The following is a 20,169-nucleotide window of genomic DNA, read 5'->3' on the forward strand; positions in this document are numbered from 1 at the left end:
AGCAAGATCGTCCGATTATATGGAAAAGTCGGGGTCGTCCCGAAACACGAAACCCAATGTAAGTCAATGGGGAATAAAAGTCGGCAGTGAGAGGAGGACAGGAAACACACCTACAGTGCCCATTTGAATGCCAAAAGCATCAATTCTTCTTTCTTAAGCTTGTCAACCTTAATTAACTTCATAATACAAGTTACGCACTGAAAAATGGGGGTTATTTGGCTACAAACTGTGGGGGGGGGGCTGGCTCCAGGTTTTCATGTGCCCTGGGCGAAAGAGCGCCCCTTTTGTAAGAAAAAGTCCTACTGAGAGCTGGAAGAGTCGGGAAGAAGTTCCACAGACGATCTCTTATCAAGCTGAGGTTGAAGGTTTATTCGGAGATACACGGCAAAACAGATACAGAATAACAGAGGAGCTGGAATATGCGGGCAAAAACAGGAATTCAGACAGGCAGAGATTTGCTAGGAAGTCTGGCGATGGTAAGGCTCTGTGCCCTGGCCATGGTGAGGCACAGTGGCATGATGGCGATGGAATGGCCCCGATCGACAGTAACAGGGGCTTCTTATACATTATCAGAACAAAGAAAGCTGCATTTTGCCGCAGAGGGCGTTAACATTATAATTCTAAGGCGTTTTCATGGTAATCTACAGAAACGTGGTTTAGAAAAGAGAATATAATGACATAATACGAAGATATTAATTAACATTTCTTCAAGCAACACTAAAACCCATAAGTCATTGGTATCTATGGCTACTGTCCTAAAATCTTATCATTGTCTCCAGTCTAGGTCCCTAAATTCTTACATCCTGACATTTTAACTACTCTACACTTCGCTACCACACTATCACGTATAAGCATACTGACCATATATTTGGTAACCTGTGACCCTATTGATTGATCCAATCTTCCTCTACGCACATCGGCTGAGGTTGCTAGGAGACATGATCTCATTTTCCATCCTCCATTTAATACATTTTATCAGCTCTTTTGTAAAAGTTGAATCTTCTCTAACTTTCAACAAAATGGCTGCTAGAGACAACATGGCCGCTCAGTATATTATGACTGACCATTCTCTTACAAGTCCCCCTCTTGTACTCTATCCAGAGTACAACATACAGTACTGTAATATTCATGGGTGAATTATTGAAAATGAGAATATTGGGGTAATTCAGCACTTTATGCACGTGTGTGTGTAAGGCAAAAGTCCCTAAAAATAGAACAAACACATAATAAAAAAAATAATTCAAATAGTTCCGAAAAAAAATAAGTTGCACAATAGTCAGGTCTTTTGGTCTATTTCTTCTCATTCTTTGTCTTCTGGATTTTCCTGATCTTCTCCCCCTCTCACACTATCAGAGTCCCACTGTATAGTGTGAAACATCTTCTCCTGATCATCCAATAGGTTCACGGTCCCAGGAGTCGAATATGAAAATCTTCAGCTGACCTGGAGAAAATAGAAAAAAAAAGCGGAGTATCAGTCCTTACCAGAAATCTCAGTAAAATAATTAAGAAGTCTACACTGATTGATATGAACCATTTTAATCACCTTTTTAGCTTGAAAATTTGAGCAAAAACTTAATCATTGTTGTTGGGATGTAAAGCACTAGTCTATCATTAACCCGTTTGTAGTACAAGCACTCCCCCTCAATGGGCAGGGACTCAAGGGAATTGAACAGAGATGAGTCTCCATCCTTCTCCTGTGCTTTTACGAGATATTGAAGAGAAGAATAAACAAGGGGGGGCTCTCGGGGTTTTTTTAGTAACTGCAGCGATGACTTCTTGGGGATATTTGTCCTCGCCTGTGAGTGCAGCTTCCCTGGCTGCGTGATCTACATATGCATTGCCAAGGATGTGAGGGTCAGGAATTAGCCTTTGGTGTCCTTTAATTTTGCAGAAGGACCATAATTTTGGGAATTCTTTACCCCGTTGCTCAATTTGTTTTAGAATGTCTGCATGCTGCAAGGGCTTGTTCTGAGAATCAACCATCCCCCTAAGGGCCCATACATTAAGATATAGAGTGAGTGACGACACGACATATGCGCTATCACTGAAGATATTCATTGGCTCTGGACACCCGAGAATGACCTGTAGAGCTGCTTCCAACTCAGCTCTTTGAGCGGAGAAATGACCAGGGAGTTTATACTGCAGCAGCAATGGCTTAGCTGGAAACCACACAGCGAAGCCTGTGATGTAATGCCCCTCATGCCAATAGCAAGCTCCGTCAATATAGGCACAGGGGATTCCCTCTTGAAAATCTGCTCGGAAGGGAGAGGGAGTAACATTAGCCTGTTCAATTTGACAATTGTGACTTTTTCCTGCATACTGCATCATCTGGGCTAAGTGATATTTCTCACCCACCTCAACTTGTAAGTCTCTAGTCTCAAAATCAATGATCCATTGGGCCATTCTCTGTGAATTGATACCTGAAGCTTTTCCCTTCAGCAAAGTTTTTAAAGTGACATGCGGGGTTTGTAGAATTAAGGGAGCAAATCCCACTATATGCTTCACTTGATTCATAGTCCAGTGCACGCCCAGTAGGTGCTTCATGCACTGAGTGAATCCTTTTTCCACGGGGGTAAGCAACCTAGAATAATAACCTAAGGCATACAACTGACTAGATACCTCGGGGCTTTCTTTGGGCCATTTTTGTAGGAGCACTGAAGAAATAGAGATATCACCGGTGTGAGTCTGAATGTAGAAAGGCTGGGAAGGGTCAGGGTTAATCAATGCAGCAGCTGCCGTAAGGGCGCGCTTCAATCACTCAAAAGCCTGTAAGGCGGTTCCCTCTACATTAACAGGGTCAAGGTCATTATCAACATTTTTCAATAAATCATACAGTGGTTTAGCCAAATAAGCAAAATCTTCAATGAATTCTCTGGAAAAATTAATAAGACCCAAAAATTTTCTGAGTTCAGTAATATTAGTTGGTATGGGGACAGCCTGAATAGCTTTAACCCTATCATGCATGGGCTTCTTTCCTTCTGCTGAGACAGACACACCCAGAAATTTAACCTCTGATTTCATCAATTGTACTTTATCTAGACTCATTTTGAGTCCTGCATTTTGTAAAGCCTGACAAACATTTTCAAGGGTTTCTCTGTGTTCACCTTCATCGACAGTTTGAATCAATAAATCATCCCCATACTGTAAGACTTTGCCTCCGTAACCAAGGGATTCTAACATCTGAGCCAATGCCTGATGGAAATACACAGGAGAACTGTGAAATCCCATGGGCAACCGCGTGCGAAGCGGAGTGCAGATTCAGGTGTTAGGGGTACTGAGAAAAAGCCATTTGCAATATCCAAACAAGAAAATACCTTACAATCACTCCTCAGCTGCGACATAACTTCAGGGACAGATGCCACAAGGTGAGCAGCTGAGGGAGTGTACTTATTTACAAGTCTCAGGTCTACTACCATTCGAAAACTGCCATCTTCCTTTTTTACAGGTAGAATAGGACTGTTACATGGAAAATTACCTTTCACAACAACACCTTGTTTCTCCAATTCACTGACTGCTACCCTTATGTAAGGGATTGCGTCCTCCGGAATACGGTACTGACGCTGGAAAGGTGGCAGTTTTTCACCATCAATTTTAACCTGAATTTGCATTAACCCACAATCAGTTTTCTTTGAGATCCACAATTCAGGGAACTTTTGCTTCAATTCATTCTTTAAAGCATCATTGTCAGTGTTTTCAACATTTTCATTAGCACCTAATCCGAAGCTAGCAATGGGTAATTTATGACTCTCCTCCTCCTCTACAGGGACAATTACAGAACAGATAGTGGCTTCTTTCTTCCGCCACAAGACTTTGTTACATAAATCAACAACAATTCCCATTGCTCCCAAAACATCAGTTCCCAAAATAGTGTACCGTAACTGTGGGTTTACCCAAAAAGCGCATCGAAGACCCCTTTGCTTCGATCCCCCTGTGTCCTGAAATCTCAGGTTTACTGGACGACTTTTTACTGCTTGAATACAGGAGTCCTCAAATTCTACAAAAGTGTAGTCTCAGGCAGTCCAGGGGGTGACTGCAATTTGTGTCGTGTTATTGAAACTGAGGCTCCTGTATCGATGAGGATGTCTTCCCAAGGCAGCCCCTCTATTCTCCCTCTGACATAAGGTCTACCGTCCCTGCCCAGGGAAAGGGGAGCAAGGAGGGTGAGGGGAACAGGGGGAACACTCCATCAATCAGTGTTACCTGTCATGGGAAGCCCGAAAAATCCATCATCCCCATCTGGGCACGGCTTCCGTCCAACAGCTGCCACCTCCGCCCCAAAGAGATCCTTAGTCAGGGTCCGGTCCTCATGTTCCCGTAGCTCCTTAATCAGCGGAGCATAGGGACGAGGAGGAGTGACCCCTCCCTGAATAGCATGGACCTCCGGGCACGGATGAGTGAAAGCTATTGGGGAGGGAGCAGGAGCAGAGGGCTCCTGTGAGACTGGGTTAACCAATTGAAGAACGTTGTACTGCTGATACTGCCTAGGGTCATTCACTGCTGGATACGGAGGTCTAACTCCGAAAGGTGGTCTAGAGAACTCCCGGGTCTGTTGGGGGTTAAATGGTGCCCGGGGTTCTCGGGGTACAATCCCTGGCTCAAAGTTGGGACAAAAACGTCTAACATATCCCAGATGTCCACGAAAATAACACAAGGGGGGACCTCTCATAGGATCCTGTGGGGGCTCTGCCGAACGGGACCTGCCCATTCTCAGCAGCTGCGCATACCCCCCCGGAACTCCTGGCCTCCCCTAATCAGCAGATACACCCCGAGGTGAATGGCATGCAAAAACATTAGACTCATCACCCCTCACCTCGGATTGCATCGTCCTAACAAAACACTCACTTACTTTCCTCCCAATTAGGCAACATTTTTTTAATAAATTTAAGATGGACCAGGAACATTTGGCCTGGGATTTTTCTCTCGGGGTAGAAGCAGCATCACACCTAACCTAGGGTCTGCATGTGCTGGAGCTGTTGGGACAATATATCTTTCCTCAACTGTATCTGCATAAGCTGGAGCTGTTGGGACACTATATCTTGTTATGTACTACTTCACTCATTCTCCTAACTCTCTTCTCCAGTCTACAACTGTATTTACATCAGCACTGTGTTTCGAAGCTGCAGTGTCCATCTGTGACATAACTGCTCTCAGCTGCTGCTGCTCGCACCCCTCCTCTCTGTGCTTCGCTGCTAGCTCCAGCATCTCATTCAGCTTTTCTGATCTCTCCCTATACGCTGCCCCTCCCCGGGTGAACATGTTAACATATTGTTGTGTAGACTATTTATCAAGAGCCTGATCAAAGGTTATGACTGTCTTACACAAAGCCACTACTTGGCTATTAGCTTAACCTAGTGAATTCTTTCTATCCAGTTCCCTGTTCTCGGTGGTAAACCAACGCATACAATTTAACCACGTGGTTTCCACATTAACCCCCTCCAGCTGGGGTGTGCCAGCATATTTCTCTGCCTGCTTCCGTAACCACTCCATATTTACAGTGGTCTACAAGGACGAGTTTTACTCTGTCCTAGTATCAACAAATGCAATTTAAGCAAAGTTAGATACTCACACCTCTCAGATGGAAGACCTCGCTGCAGCTGTTTGGGGTCGACCAGATATCAAAAGAGGTGCAGCCGTGATTCCAGCCTCACTCGTTATGCTTGCCAAGTGTCTCCCCACGCCCTTTTAAAGCTTCTTGCTACCCGGCACAACAAATTCTCACGTCCTTGTAGATAGCTTCTTCTTAGTTACTCATCTTTTTATAGTCTTTTTCTTTGTCCGTGGTTTTATTATAAAAAAATCGGGCAGGCGGTTTCAGAGCGATCACGAGAGGTTCTCCTTCAGGCTGGCTTCCTTTGACCGGTTTAACGTATGGCCATACGCGTTTCTTTTATTTTTTCTCTTCCTCTTCCCACCTCCAAGCCCTCATCTGCGGCTTCTTCCACAAAGGTTCTTCTGGAGGCCACTCTCCGGAGCTGCTCCTCCTGGCTGGCAATCGCCACTTGTAAGAAAAAGTCCTACTGAGAGCTGGAAGAGTCGGGAAGAAGTTCCACAGACGATCTCTTATCAAGCTGAGGTTGAAGGTTTATTCGGAGATACACGGCAAAACAGATACAGAATAACAGAGGAGCTGGAATATGCGGGCAAAAACAGGAATTCAGACAGGCAGAGATTTGCTAGGAAGTCTGGCGATGGTAAGGCTCTGTGCCCTGGCCATGGTGAGGCACAGTGGCATGATGGCGATGGAATGGCCCCGATCGACAGTAACAGGGGCTTCTTATACATTATCAGAACAAAGAAAGCTGCATTTTGCCACAGAGGGCGTTAACATTATAATTCTAAGGCGTTTTCATGGTAATCTACAGAAACGTGGTTTAGAAAAGAGAATATAATGACATAATACGAAGATATTAATTAACATTTCTTCAAGCAACACTAAAACCCATAAGTCATTGGTATCTATGGCTACTGTCCTAAAATCTTATCATTGTCTCCAGTCTAGGTCCCTAAATTCTTACATCCTGACATTTTAACTACTCTACACTTCGCTACCACACTATCACGTATAAGCATACTGACCATATATTTGGTAACCTGTGACCCTATTGATTGATCCAATCTTCTTCTACGCACATCGGCTGAGGTTGCTAGGAGACATGATCTCATTTTCCATCCTCCATTTAATACATTTTATCAGCTCTTTTGTAAAAGTTGAATCTTCTCTAACTTTCAACAAAATGGCTGCTAGAGACAACATGGCCGCTCAGTATATTATGACTGACCATTCTCTTACACTTTAACACATACCACAACTCATCATGCTCCGATACGGCAGAGAAATAGCGGTATAGTCCAATGAAAAATACCTCACTTTTTACATCTCATGACGAGGCCCATCTATTTCTCCATACAGAATCATTGGTCCCATATAATGTTTGAAACAGTATATGATGAGCTCCACATAATGCTACAGTATATGTTGGTCCCCATGGATGAAGCTCCACTGTCTTATGGGCCCAAATAATGCTCCAAACATAATGGGCCCCATTTCTAATGCTCTAGTGTATAATGGGCCCTGTAAATGCTGCTCCAGTGTCTGATGTCCACCTTTGGAATGTTCCAGTGTATGGTGGGCCCCATCTATCATTCTCCAGAGTATAGTGCTCCCCAAAAATTGCTGTCCCAACATTGAAAACAATCAAATAAGTCTCCTCGCTAGGGAATCCCTGTACTTGTCTGGACAGGTGCTGTAGCTTGCTTAACAGCTCGCCAGCCGTTCTCACGCCCAGTATGGATTACACGTGATTGCACAAAGGTTAGAAAGGGTACCGTATCCCCGGATAACATGTATGGATAGCGTACACATTCAAAATATATGTCTCAGGAGGCAGGCTCAGACGGTGTTAGGCCCAGTATGGATTGCACGTGATTGCACAAAGGTTAGAAAGGGTACCGTATCCCTGGATAACATATATGGATAGCGTACACATTCAAAATATATGTCTATACAGCATGAGGCAGGCTCAGACGGTGTTAGGCCCAGTATGGATTGCACGTGATTGCACAAAGGTTAGAAAGGGTACCGTATCCCTGGATAACATGTATGGATAGCGTACACATTCAAAATATATGTCTATACAGCATGAGGCAGACTCAGACGGTGTTAGGCCCAGTATGGATTGCACGTGATTGCACAAAGGTTAGAAAGGGTACCGTATCCCCGGATAACATGTATGGATAGCGTACACATTCAAAATATATGTCTATACAGCATGAGGCAGGCTCAGACGGTGTTAGGCCCAGTATGGATTGCACGTGATTGCACAAAGGTTAGAAAGGGTACCGTATCCCCGGATAACATGTATGGATAGCGTACACATTCAAAATATATGTCTATACAGCATGAGGCAGGCTCAGACGGTGTTAGGCCCAGTATGGATTGCACGTGATTGCACAAAGGTTAGAAAGGGTACCGTATCCCTGGATAACATGTATGGATAGCGTACACATTCAAAATATATGTCTCAGGAGGCAGGCTCAGACGGTGTTAGGCCCAGTATGGATTGCACGTGATTGCACAAAGGTTAGAAAGGGTACCGTATGCCCGGATAACATGTATGGATAGCGTACACATTCAAAATATATGTCTCAGGAGGCAGGCTCAGACGGTGTTAGGCCCAGTATGGATTGCACGTGATTGCACAAAGGTTAGAAAGGGTACCGTATCCCCGGATAACATGTATGGATAGCGTACACATTCAAAATATATGTCTCAGGAGGCAGGCTCAGACGGTGTTAGGCCCAGTATGGATTGCACGTGATTGCACAAAGGTTAGAAAGGGTACCGTATCCCTGGATAACATGTATGGATAGCGTACACATTCAAAATATATGTCTATACAGCATGAGGCAGGCTCAGACGGTGTTAGGCCCAGTATGGATTGCACGTGATTGCACAAAGGTTAGAAAGGGTACCGTATCCCCGGATAACATGTATGGATAGTGTACACATTCAAAATATATGTCTATACAGCATGAGGCAGGCTCAGACGGTGTTAGGCCCAGTATGGATTGCACGTGATTGCACAAAGGTTAGAAAGGGTACCGTATCCCTGGATAACATGTATGGATAGCGTACACATTCAAAATATATGTCTCTGGAGGCAGGCTCAGACGGTGTTAGGCCCAGTATGGATTGCACGTGATTGCACAAAGGTTAGAAAGGGTACCGTATCCCCGGATAACATGTATGGATAGCGTACACATTCAAAATATATGTCTCAGGAGGCAGGCTCAGACGGTGTTAGGCCCAGTATGGATTGCACGTGATTGCACAAAGGTTAGAAAGGGTACCGTATCCCTGGATAACATGTATGGATAGCGTACACATTCAAAATATATGTCTCAGGAGGCAGGCTCAGACGGTGTTAGGCCCAGTATGGATTGCACATGATTGCACAAAGGTTAGAAAGGGTACCGTATCCCTGGATAACATGTATGGATAGCGTACACATTCAAAATATATGTCTCAGGAGGCAGGCTCAGACGGTGTCAGGCACAGTATGGATTTGATGGCCCAGATTACACAGCGGAGGAGCAGGGAGAGGTAAAGATTGCAAATGCTGGGGCCCTGCCCAAGCAAGGGGGGCCCACTCGTGGGCGTCGGTACTGGCACTGGGCCCCTCATAGTACAGCGGTGTGTCTGACGGCGGGTGTGCACCACCACCGTCAGAGACACTTGATTGCACTATGAGGGACCCTGTGCCAGTGCCCGCGCCCAAGAGTCGGCCTACCCACCTGTCCAGGGCAACGGCACTCGCACGGTGTCGTGTGGTAGGTGGTGACCCCGGCCATGGGGGGGGAGGCAGCACAGTTAGGGAGTTTTAGAAAGTGGCATATGTTGATGTTGGACATTCAGCTGATGCAAAAGGCGAAATAGGTGAAGTACCAGGAAGAGGTGGACCAAAGCAAGCCATTTTTCTGTCACCCTATGTGTCATCAGGGGAAGGTGGGACAAAATCCTTGGAAACCCATGCGTGGTTCATTTTAATGAAGGTTAGATCATCCACATTTTGGGTTGACAGACGGGTCCTTTTTTCTGTCAGGATTGATCCAGCTGCACTGAAGACTCTTTCCGATAGCACACTTGCAGCTGGGCAAGCGAGCTCCTGTAAGGCATATTGGGCCAATTCAGGCCAGGTGTCCAGTTTAGCGGCCCAATAGTCAAAGGGGAATGACCTGTGTGGGAGAACATCGATATGGGAGGAAAAGTAGTTTGCAACCATAGTTGACAACTGCTGTCTCCTGTCACTTTCCATCGATGCAGTATTACCAGTTGTGTGAGCGGTATTTGAAAAATCAGTCCACAACATTGTCATGAAACCCCTGTCTCCAATGCCACTTCTGCTGTGTGCACCACGCACACCTCTGCCAAGCTGCCCCCGGCCCGTACGGCTCGTGTGAGAACCATCACCGCTGCTGTGTGCTGGGAATGCCTCAAGCAACCGATTTACCAGAGTTGCTTGTTTATTAGCCAATATTAGGTCAAGGTTCTCCTGTGGCATGATGTTTTGTAATTTGCCTTTATAGCGTGGATCCAGGATGCTGGCCAACCAGTAGTCGTCATCGTTCATCATTTTGGCAATGCAGGGGTCCCTTTTTAGGATCCGCAAGGCATAATCTGACATGTGGGCCAATGTTCCCGGTGTCAATGATGCACTGCGAGTGCTGGGTGGAGGAGCACTTTCTGGCAAATCCACATCCCTCCAGTCACGCACAAACCCTGTACCAGACCCTGCCACGCCAACATTTTCACTTGCCCCACGAGATGCATCCTCCTCCCCTAAGTAATCATCCCCATCATCATCCTCCTCCTCCTCTTCTTCCACCACCTCGTCCAGGAGAGGTCCCTGAGCAGACAATGGCTGAATGTCATCAAGGATTCCCTCCTCCTCTTCCTCCTCATCAACATTGGCTGCAGACGCCTGCTCCTTAAGGTGCGTCAAAGTTTGCATGAGCAGACGCATAAGTGGGATGCTCATGCTTAGGATGGCGTCGTCTGCGCTTACCAGCCGTGTGCATTCCTCAAAACACTGAAGGACTTTACAAAGGTCTTTCAGCTTCGACCACTGCACACCTGTCAACTCCAAGTCTGCTCTCAAAGTGCCTGGCCGTGTATCCTCCCACAAATGCATTATGGCCTGCCTCTGCTCGCACAGCCGCTCCACCATGTGCAGGGTGGAGTTCCACCTTGTTGCAATGTCGATAATGAGGCGGTGGTTGGGAAGGTGGAGCAATCGCTGCAGCTTCTGCATACGAACGGAGTGTACAGGCGACCGGCGGATGTGCGCGCACAGTCTTCGCACCTTCTGGAGCAGGGCTGTTAACTCCGGATAATTTTTGAGGAAGCACTGCACCACCAGGTTCAAGGTGTGAGCCAAGCAAGGTATGTGGCTGAGTTTTGAAAGGGCTATGGCTGCCACAAAATTACGGCCGTTATCACTAACTACCTTGCCTGCCTCAAGATGTACACTGCCCAGCCATGACTCAGTTTGTCGCTTCAAGTACTCGGCCAGCACCTCGGCGGTGTGTCTGTCGCCCAAACACATCATCTGCAACACAGCCTGCTGACGCTTTCCACTAGCTGCTCGATAGGGGGACACATCATGTGCAACAGTGGCAGCTGCAGATGGAGTGCTCGTACGACTGCGCTCTGTGGACGAGCTTTCGCTTCTGGAGGAGGAGGAGGAGGGTCGAACGCCTACAGCCAACTGTTTCCTATACCGTGGGCTAGGCAGCACTGTCCCACCACCGCTGTCCCCTGTGGACCCTGCATCCACCACATTAACCCAGTGCGCAGTGATGGACACGTAACGGCCCTGGCCATGCCGACTGGACCATGCATCAGTTGTGAGGTGCACCTTTCCGCTCACTGACTGCTTGAGTGCATGGACAATGCGGTCTTTCACATGATGGTGGAGGGCTGGGATGGCTTTGCGAGAGAAGAAGTGGTGACTGGGTAGGTCATAGCGTGGTACTGCATAGGCCATGAGTTCGCGGAAAGCTGTGCTTTCCACCAACCGAAAGGGCATCATCTCAAACGAGATTAGTTTGGCAATGTGGGCGTTCAAACCCAGTGTACGCGGATGAGAGACTGAGTACTTTCTTGACCTACTCATAGTGTCTGGGAGGGTGAGCTGGACTTGAGAGCTGCATATGGTGGAAGTAGCGGTGGACAGGGTGGACTGAGAGAGGGTTGATGATGGGGATGGAGTTGGTGTTCTTTCTGATGGCCTAGAATCAGTCTTTCGTTGATATAACAGTGGGATTCCCTGACTGCTGTGGTCTTGCAACGACACCTCAACATTTGCTGCTGTGCTAACCGGTGGGCTTACAGTGGGGGAAACAATGTAGCGTTGCTGACTACCTTCGTTGTGATCAGTTGCACATGTGGCACTTGAGGTTTGGTGTTGTGTCCACGCTTGCAAGTGCATGCTGGTTAAATGTCTAAGCATGCAACTGGTATTCAAATTTTTCAGATTTTTCCCTCGGCCAAAGGTCTTTGCGCACTTCTTACAGATAACCTTGGCCTGATCATGAGGATTTTGTTCAAAAAAGTGCCACACTGCACTCTTCCTACTTTGGCAGACATTTTGCGGCCTAGCACGCTGTGATCTTTTGACCCTCTGGACAAGCTGTCCAGCAACTCTTTTGATGTTTGGAACCTGTCTTTGGAGTGCTCCGGGCCTGCCAGATAACAGCTGTTGCGATGTCGATGTCTGCTGTGGATGCTCCTCATCTGAGCTATTGGAAGCAGCACCCTCTTCCCCCAATGGATGCCAATCTGGGTCAACAACTGGGTCATCCATCACCTCCTCTTCTATGTCATGTGCACCTTCCTCTGTGTCACCGTGTATGGTGGTATAGTGTGCAGGAAGGGGCACCTGAGTCTCATCAGGGTCAGAATCTGGCTCTGTACACTGCGAGGACAATGTAGTGCTCTGAGTGAATGTACCAGCAGAATCATCCATCAGCGGCTGTGCATCAGTGCACTCCATGTCAGATTCATCTTGGCCTGGGTAATTCACCATTTCACTTGATAATCCAGGCATGGTATGTGAAAACAGCTCCATGGAGTAATCAGTAGTATGGCCTGCATCATCCTTCAATCTTGGTTGGGGTGAAGGACACAAGGAAAGGTGTGGTTCATGAACATGAGCCTCCAATGACGACTCAGTGCTTTTACTTTTTACAACTGAAGAAGAGGAGGCGATAGAGCTGGAGGCTGAGTCAGCAATGTAAGACAAAACTTTTTCCTGATGCTCTGGCTTTAAAAGCAGTTTGCCAACTCCTAGAAAACTAAGCGTTCAAGGCCTTATGTAGCCAGACGATGACGCAGGGTCAGCACCTCCTGCATTCGGTCCTATTTTGCTCTTGCCACTACCATCAGATCCACCACCAACACCATCATTACCAGCTGCCAACCCACGCCCAATTCCACGGCCTCTTCCACCAGCCTTCCTCATTTTTGGTAGAAATGTAGACAAAATCCAACAAACTATATAGTAATGTAAAACAAGGTACAAGGTGTCTATAGGACAGGGGAGATTTTGAATTTCTGCACACACTTTTGGACACTGGACACTTTTGGATTGTGTGAGGCCCACTGATATCTGAGCGCTATGTGACAGGCTCGATGGCACTGCTGTGACAAAAGTGACTAGAGGATAAGGGAGATTTTGAATATCTGCACACACTTGTGGACAGTGGACACTTTTGGATTGTGTGAGGCCCACTGATATCTGAGCACTATGTGACATGCTCGATGGCACTGCTGTGACAAAAGTGACTAGAGGATAAGGGAGATTTTGAATATCTGCACACACTTTTGGACACTGGACACTTTTGGATTGTGTGAGGCCCACTGATATCTGAGCGCTATGTGACAGGCTCGATGGCACTGCTGTGACCAAAGTGACTAGAGGATAAGGGAGATTTTGAATTTCTGCACACACTTTTGGACACTGGACACTTTTGGATTGTGTGAGGCCCACTGATATCTGAGCGCTATGTGACAGGCTCGATGGCACTGCTGTGACAAAAGTGACTAGAGGATAAGGGAGATTTTGAATTTCTGCACACACTTTTGGACACTGGACACTTTTGGATTGTGTGAGGCCCACTGATATCTGAGCGCTATGTGACAGGCTCGATGGCACTGCTGTGACAAAAGTGACTAGAGGATAAGGGAGATTTTGAATATCTGCACACACTTTTGGACACTGGACACTTTTGGATTGTGTGAGGCCCACTGATATCTGAGCGCTATGTGACAGGCTCGATGGCACTGCTGTGACAAAAGTGACTAGAGGATAAGGGAGATTTTGAATATCTGCACACACTTGTGGACAGTGGACACTTTTGGATTGTGTGAGGCCCACTGATATCTGAGCGCTATGTGACAGGCTCGATGGCACTGCTGTGACAAAAGTGACTAGAGGATAAGGGAGATTTTGAATTTCTGCACACACTTGTGGACAGTGGACACTTTTGGATTGTGTGAGGCCCACTGATATCTGAGCGCTATGTGACAGGCTCGATGGCACTGCTGTGACAAAAGTGACTAGAGGATAAGGGAGATTTTGAATTTCTGCACACACTTGTGGACAGTGGACACTTTTGGATTGTGTGAGGCCCACTGATATCTGAGCGCTATGTGACAGGCTCGATGGCACAGCTGTGACCAAAGTGACGAGAGGATAAGGGAGATTTTGAATTTCTGCACACACTTGTGGACAGTGGACACTTTTGGATTGTGTGAGGCCCACTGACATCTGAGCGCTATGTGACAGGCTCGATGGCACTGCTGTGACAAAATTGACTAGAGGATAAGGGAGATTTTGAATTTCTGCACACACTTGTGGACAGTGGACACTTTTGGATTGTGTGAGGCCCACTGATATCTGAGCGCTATGTGACAGGCTCAATGGCACAGCTGTGACCAAAGTGACGAGAGGATAAGGGAGATTTTGAATTTCTGCACACACTTGTGGACAGTGGACACTTTTGGTTTGTGTGAGGCCCACTGATATCTGAGCGCTATGTGACAGGCTCGATGGCACTGCTGTGACAAAAGTGACTAGAAGATAAGGGAGATTTTGAATATCTGCACACACTTTTGGACACTGGACACTTTTGGATTGTGTGAGGCCCACTGATATCTGAGCGCTATGTGACAGGCTCGATGGCACTGCTGTGACAAAAGTGACTAGAGGATAAGGGAGATTTTGAATTTCTGCACACACTTGTGGACAGTGGACACTTTTGGATTGTGTGAGGCCCACTGATATCTGAGCGCTATGTGACAGGCTCGATGGCACAGCTGTGACAAAAGTGACTAGAGGATAAGGGAGATTTTGAATATCTGCACACACTTTTGGACACTGGACACTTTTGGATTGTGTGAGGCCCACTGATATCTGAGCGCTATGTGACAGGCTCGATGGCACTGCTGTGACAAAAGTGACTAGAGGATAAGGGAGATTTTGAATATCTGCACACACTTTTGGACACTGGACACTTTTGGATTGTGTGAGGCCCACTGATATCTGAGCGCTATGTGACAGGCTCGATGGCACTGCTGTGACAAAAGTGACTAGAGGATAAGGGAGATTTTGAATATCTGCACACACTTTTGGACACTGGACACTTTTGGATTGTGTGAGGCCCACTGATATCTGAGCGCTATGTGACAGGCTCGATGGCACTGCTGTGACAAAAGTGACTAGAGGATAAGGGAGATTTTGAATTTCTGCACACACTTGTGGACAGTGGACACTTTTGGATTGTGTGAGGCCCACTGATATCTGAGCGCTATGAGACAGGCTCGATGGCACAGCTGTGACCAAAGTGACGAGAGGATAAGGGAGATTTTGAATTTCTGCACACACTTGTGGACAGTGGACACTTTTGGATTGTGTGAGGCCCACTGATATCTGAGCGCTATGTGACAGGCTCGATGGCACTGCTGTGACAAAAGTGACTAGAGGATAAGGGAGATTTTGAATATCTGCACACACTTTTGGACACTGGACACTTTTGGATTGTGTGAGGCCCACTGATATCTGAGCGCTATGTGACAGGCTCGATGGCACTGCTGTGACAAAAGTGACTAGAGGATAAGGGAGGTTTTGAATATCTGCACACACTTTTGGACACTGGACACTTTTGGATTGTGTGAGGCCCACTGATATCTGAGCGCTATGTGACAGGCTCGGTGGCACTGCTGTGACAAAAGTGACTAGAGGATAAGGGAGATTTTGAATATCTGCACACACTTTTGGACACTGGACACTTTTGGATTGTGTGAGGCCCACTGATATCTGAGCGCTATGTGACAGGCTCGATGGCACTGCTGTGACAAAAGTGACTAGAGGATAAGGGAGATTTTGAATATTTGCACACACTTTTGGACATTGGACACTTTTGGATTGTGTGAGGCCCACTGATATCTGAGCGCTATGTGACAGGCTCGATGGCACTGCTGTGACAAAAGTGACTAGAGGATAAGGGAGATTTTGAATATCTGCACACACTTTTGGACACTGGACACTTTTGGATTGTGTGAGGCCCACTGATATCTGAGCGCTATGTGACAGGCTCGATGGCACTGCTGTGACAAAAGTGACTAGAGGATAAGGGAGATTTTGAATATCTGCACACACTTTTGGACACTGGACACTTTTGGATTGTGTGAGGCCCACTGATATCTGAGCGCTATGTGACAGGCTCGATGGCACTGCTGTGACAAAAGTGACTAGAGGATAAGGGAGATTTTGAATTTCTGCACACACTTGTGGACAGTGGACACTTTTGGATTGTGTGAGGCCCACTGATATCTGAGCGCTATGTGACAGGCTCGATGGCACAGCTGTGACAAAAGTGACTAGAGGATAAGGGAGATTTTGAATATCTGCACACACTTTTGGACACTGGACACTTTTGGATTGTGTGAGGCCCACTGATATCTGAGCGCTATGTGACAGGCTCGATGGCACTGCTGTGACAAAAGTGACTAGAGGATAAGGGAGATTTTGAATTTCTGCACACACTTGTGGACAGTGGACACTTTTGGATTGTGTGAGGCCCACTGATATCTGAGCGCTATGTGACAGGCTCGATGGCACAGCTGTGACAAAAGTGACTAGAGGATAAGGGAGATTTTGAATTTCTGCACACACTTGTGGACAGTGGACACTTTTGGATTGTGTGAGGCCCACTGATATCTGAGCGCTATGTGACAGGCTCGATGGCACAGCTGTGACAAAAGTGACTAGAGGATAAGGGAGATTTTGAATCTCTGCACACACTTTTGGACACTGGACACTTTTGGATTGTGTGAGGCCCAATGAATATCTGAGCGCTATGTGACAGGCTCGATGGCACAGCTGTGACAAAAGTGACTAGAGGATAAGGGAGATTGGATTGCTTTTAAAAAAGCAGTTTGCGGAGCAGTGGGTAAACAGCAATGCCAGCCTGTCAGGAAGCCTTAGAAGGCAGCCCAACAACCAACACCACTGATACACCACTATATAGCCTCCCCTTGCACTGCACACACAGTGACTGGTGTGTTGTGCAGGCCAAATTGCTAGCAGCAGAAGCAGTTTTTTTTTCTTCTCAGCAGGACAAAAAAAAAAAATTGGGATTGCTTTTAAAAAAGCAGTTTGCGGAGCAGTGGGTAAACAGCAATGCCAGCCTGTCAGGAAGCCTTAAAAGGCAGCCCAACAACCAACACCACTGATACACCACTATATAGCCTCCCCTTGCACTGCACACACAGTAACTGGTGTGTTGTGCAGGCCAAATCGCTAGCAGCAGAAGCAGTTTTTTTGTCTTCTTCCCTGCCTAACGCTCTCCCTACAGAATCAGCAGCAACCTCTCCCTATACTAAGATCGGCAGAAGTAAGATGGCGGTCGGCGTGCACGCCCTTTTATACCCCCTGTGACGCCCACCAAAGCAAGCCAATCACTTGCATGCCCTTCTGAAAGATGGTGGTGACCCGTGCCTATGTCATCACGTTGCCCACAGTGTCCGTGGATCCTGATTGGCTGAAAAAGAGCGCAAAACAAACTTTTGAAACGCGACTTTGGCGCGTAAGTCGCCGACCTCGTGGCCGACCTCATCCTAGGGTCGGGTTTCGTTTCATGAAACCCGACTTTGCCAAAAGTCGGCGACTTTTGAATTTTTTCGACCCGTTTCGCTCAACTCTACTGATTACAGTGTGCTCACTGTGTAGTGAGTGGTGAGTGTAATCATCCATATGACCAGAAGCGAGTGGCAGAGGGGAGAATATAACTTTGTTTTCTTTCTGTATCTGCTGCTCTGGTAAGTGTCCCAAACATGATTACAATGCTACTTATCTGCACATTAGCAATATATCTGTAGGCAAATAGCATTTCAGAATGTGACAGATTCTCAAGTTGCTTTGCTGAAAGCAGGAAATAACGGGCAAGCTTAGAGATCAGATTGACTTTGGCAAAGGGAATTTATAATGGCTGGATGACTGGTTCAAAGCATCGTCAACAAAATGATGTGGTGTTTGCATTATGCAGTAGTTGGTACCCTCCAAATGTGATATTAATACCTGGTTATATAAATGTCAGCAATGCAACTGGTCCTCCATCCTTTTACTGTGCATCTTGTGGTGGATTACATTTTATTATAAAATATGTTTTTAAACGTTCTCCTCAGAATTGTAGTCTGTAGAATCAGCAGAATCTGTGTTTATACAAATCAAGCTTTAAGTCCATCGTGAACATCTAACAATTCTATCTGGACATATTTCTCTGTAAAAGTATGACAAGCGGTGAACTGGTAACATGGTCATGGCCTATGAGGAGTGCATTATACTATATAGAGTCTGCCTATGGGGAGTGAATTATACTATACATAGAGTCTGCCCTTGGGAGGTGCATTATACTATATATAGTCTGCCTATGAGGGGTGCATTATACTACATAGAGTCTGCCTATGGGGGGTGAATTATACTATGCAGAGTCTCCCTATGGGGGGTGCATTATACTATACACAGTCTCCCTATGGTGTTTGCATTATACTATATAGAGTCTGCCAATGGGTTGTGCATGATACTATATAGATTCTGACTATGGGGAGTGCATTATATTATTTAGAGTCTGCCTATGGGGGGTACATTATACTATATAAAGTCTGCCTATAGGGAGTGCATTATACTATATAGAGTCTTCCTATGGGGAGTGCATTATAATATAGAGGCCTATGAGGAGTGAATTATACTATATGGAGGCATATGTGGAGTACATTATACTATACGGAGGCCAATGGGAGGGTGCATTATACCATATTAAGGAGTATATGGTGCATTACACTATATTGAGGCTAGCTAGGGGCCATCATACCGTGTAGAGATTACAGTAAGGGGGCCATCATACAGCTTAGGGTCTACTAAGAGGTCAGTATACTGTGTGGATGTTACTATTCAGTGAAGGGCATCATACTGTGTATAGGGGAGCTGTACAGGGGGGAGATTCAGGACATTGTTAATTGTAAAGTGGGCACTTATTGTTATAGGTCAACTCAGGTTACTGTGATTGTCCAAGAGGCATACGGGGCATTATTACTTTCTAGGGGGAAAATGTGGGTGTAACGCCTCAGTGAAGTGAGCTATAAGAGTGGACCCTCTGGACCGTGGAACAGATTGCCCAGGGCGAGCCGACCTAGTAAAGACCGACCCCTATAGAGGGATCGTCAGGGACAGGCCTAGGGATCTCTAACACCACGGTAGCCGGTACCAAGAGGAACGGCTCAGATAGCGGGAGATACATGGAATAGAAGGGTAACTGAGAAGACTGACAAACACCGGTGCACTAGTAACGGACATACGGAACAGAGCACAGGGGTATAACAGAGCATGTGCCAGGAGGCACAACAGAGTACCAGGCAGAGTAGAGGGACAGAGCTTTTGCCAGGAGGCACAACAGAGTACAAAGCAGAGAACAGGGACTGCGCTTGTGCCAGGAGGCGCAACAGAGCAACAGGCAGAGTACAGGGACTGAGCTTGTGCCAGGAGGCACAACAGAGCAACAGGCAGAGTACAGGGACTGAGCATGTGCCAGGAGGCACAACAGAACACAAGGCAGAGTATAGGGACACGGACATGCAGGATAGCACACACAGAATATAGACACGGGCCTGGGTCACAGGAGCAGGAGCTTAAACAATAACCAGGCGCCACAGGAAAGAGGAAACAGGTTCAAATAACCCCCACCTTACCCGGATTGGCTGCTGGGATTTCCGGGTCAGGATATCGAAGTGTATAAAGGACCTGGGAGGGGGCATGGCCACCCGAGTCAGGACATCCGAGAAGCTACAGGACCTTGGAGGAGGCATGACCGCCCTCCAAGAGTGCCAGAGCACATGTGCAGAGTCCTGGAGCCTCCAGCAGTGCGGGGAGCACGGCAGGACAGAAGGACAGGAACGGAGGAGTGGGCACAGAGGTAGCAGTGGCGCAATCAGCTGCGGGGGAAGAGCGGCCAGTGGTGGTAACAGTGGGCACTGTTTTCTAGGGCACTTGCATCCGGCATTGCTGTATTCTAGAGGGTTGCTTTAGAATTTATAGGGCACACAGAACCACA

At 46.8% G+C, this 20,169-nt stretch overlaps 1 long non-coding RNA gene across 1 annotated transcript; it reads right to left on the reverse strand.

Moving 5' to 3' along the window:
* Positions 1–345: 345 nt before the first annotated feature.
* LOC141059194 (uncharacterized) lies at positions 346–5,642 on the reverse strand. Its single transcript, XR_012222399.1, has 2 exons — positions 4,201–5,642; positions 346–1,441 (listed from the first exon to the last, which is right to left on the reverse strand). It is a non-coding gene; the product is annotated as an uncharacterized lncRNA (long non-coding RNA).
* Positions 5,643–20,169: the final 14,527 nt, after the last annotated feature.

Source organism: Dendrobates tinctorius, unplaced genomic scaffold (assembly GCF_039654945.1).
Source record: "Dendrobates tinctorius isolate UK_male_01 unplaced genomic scaffold, ASM3965494v1 ptg000224l, whole genome shotgun sequence".
In the NCBI taxonomy this organism is placed as follows: domain Eukaryota; kingdom Metazoa; phylum Chordata; class Amphibia; order Anura; family Dendrobatidae; genus Dendrobates; species Dendrobates tinctorius.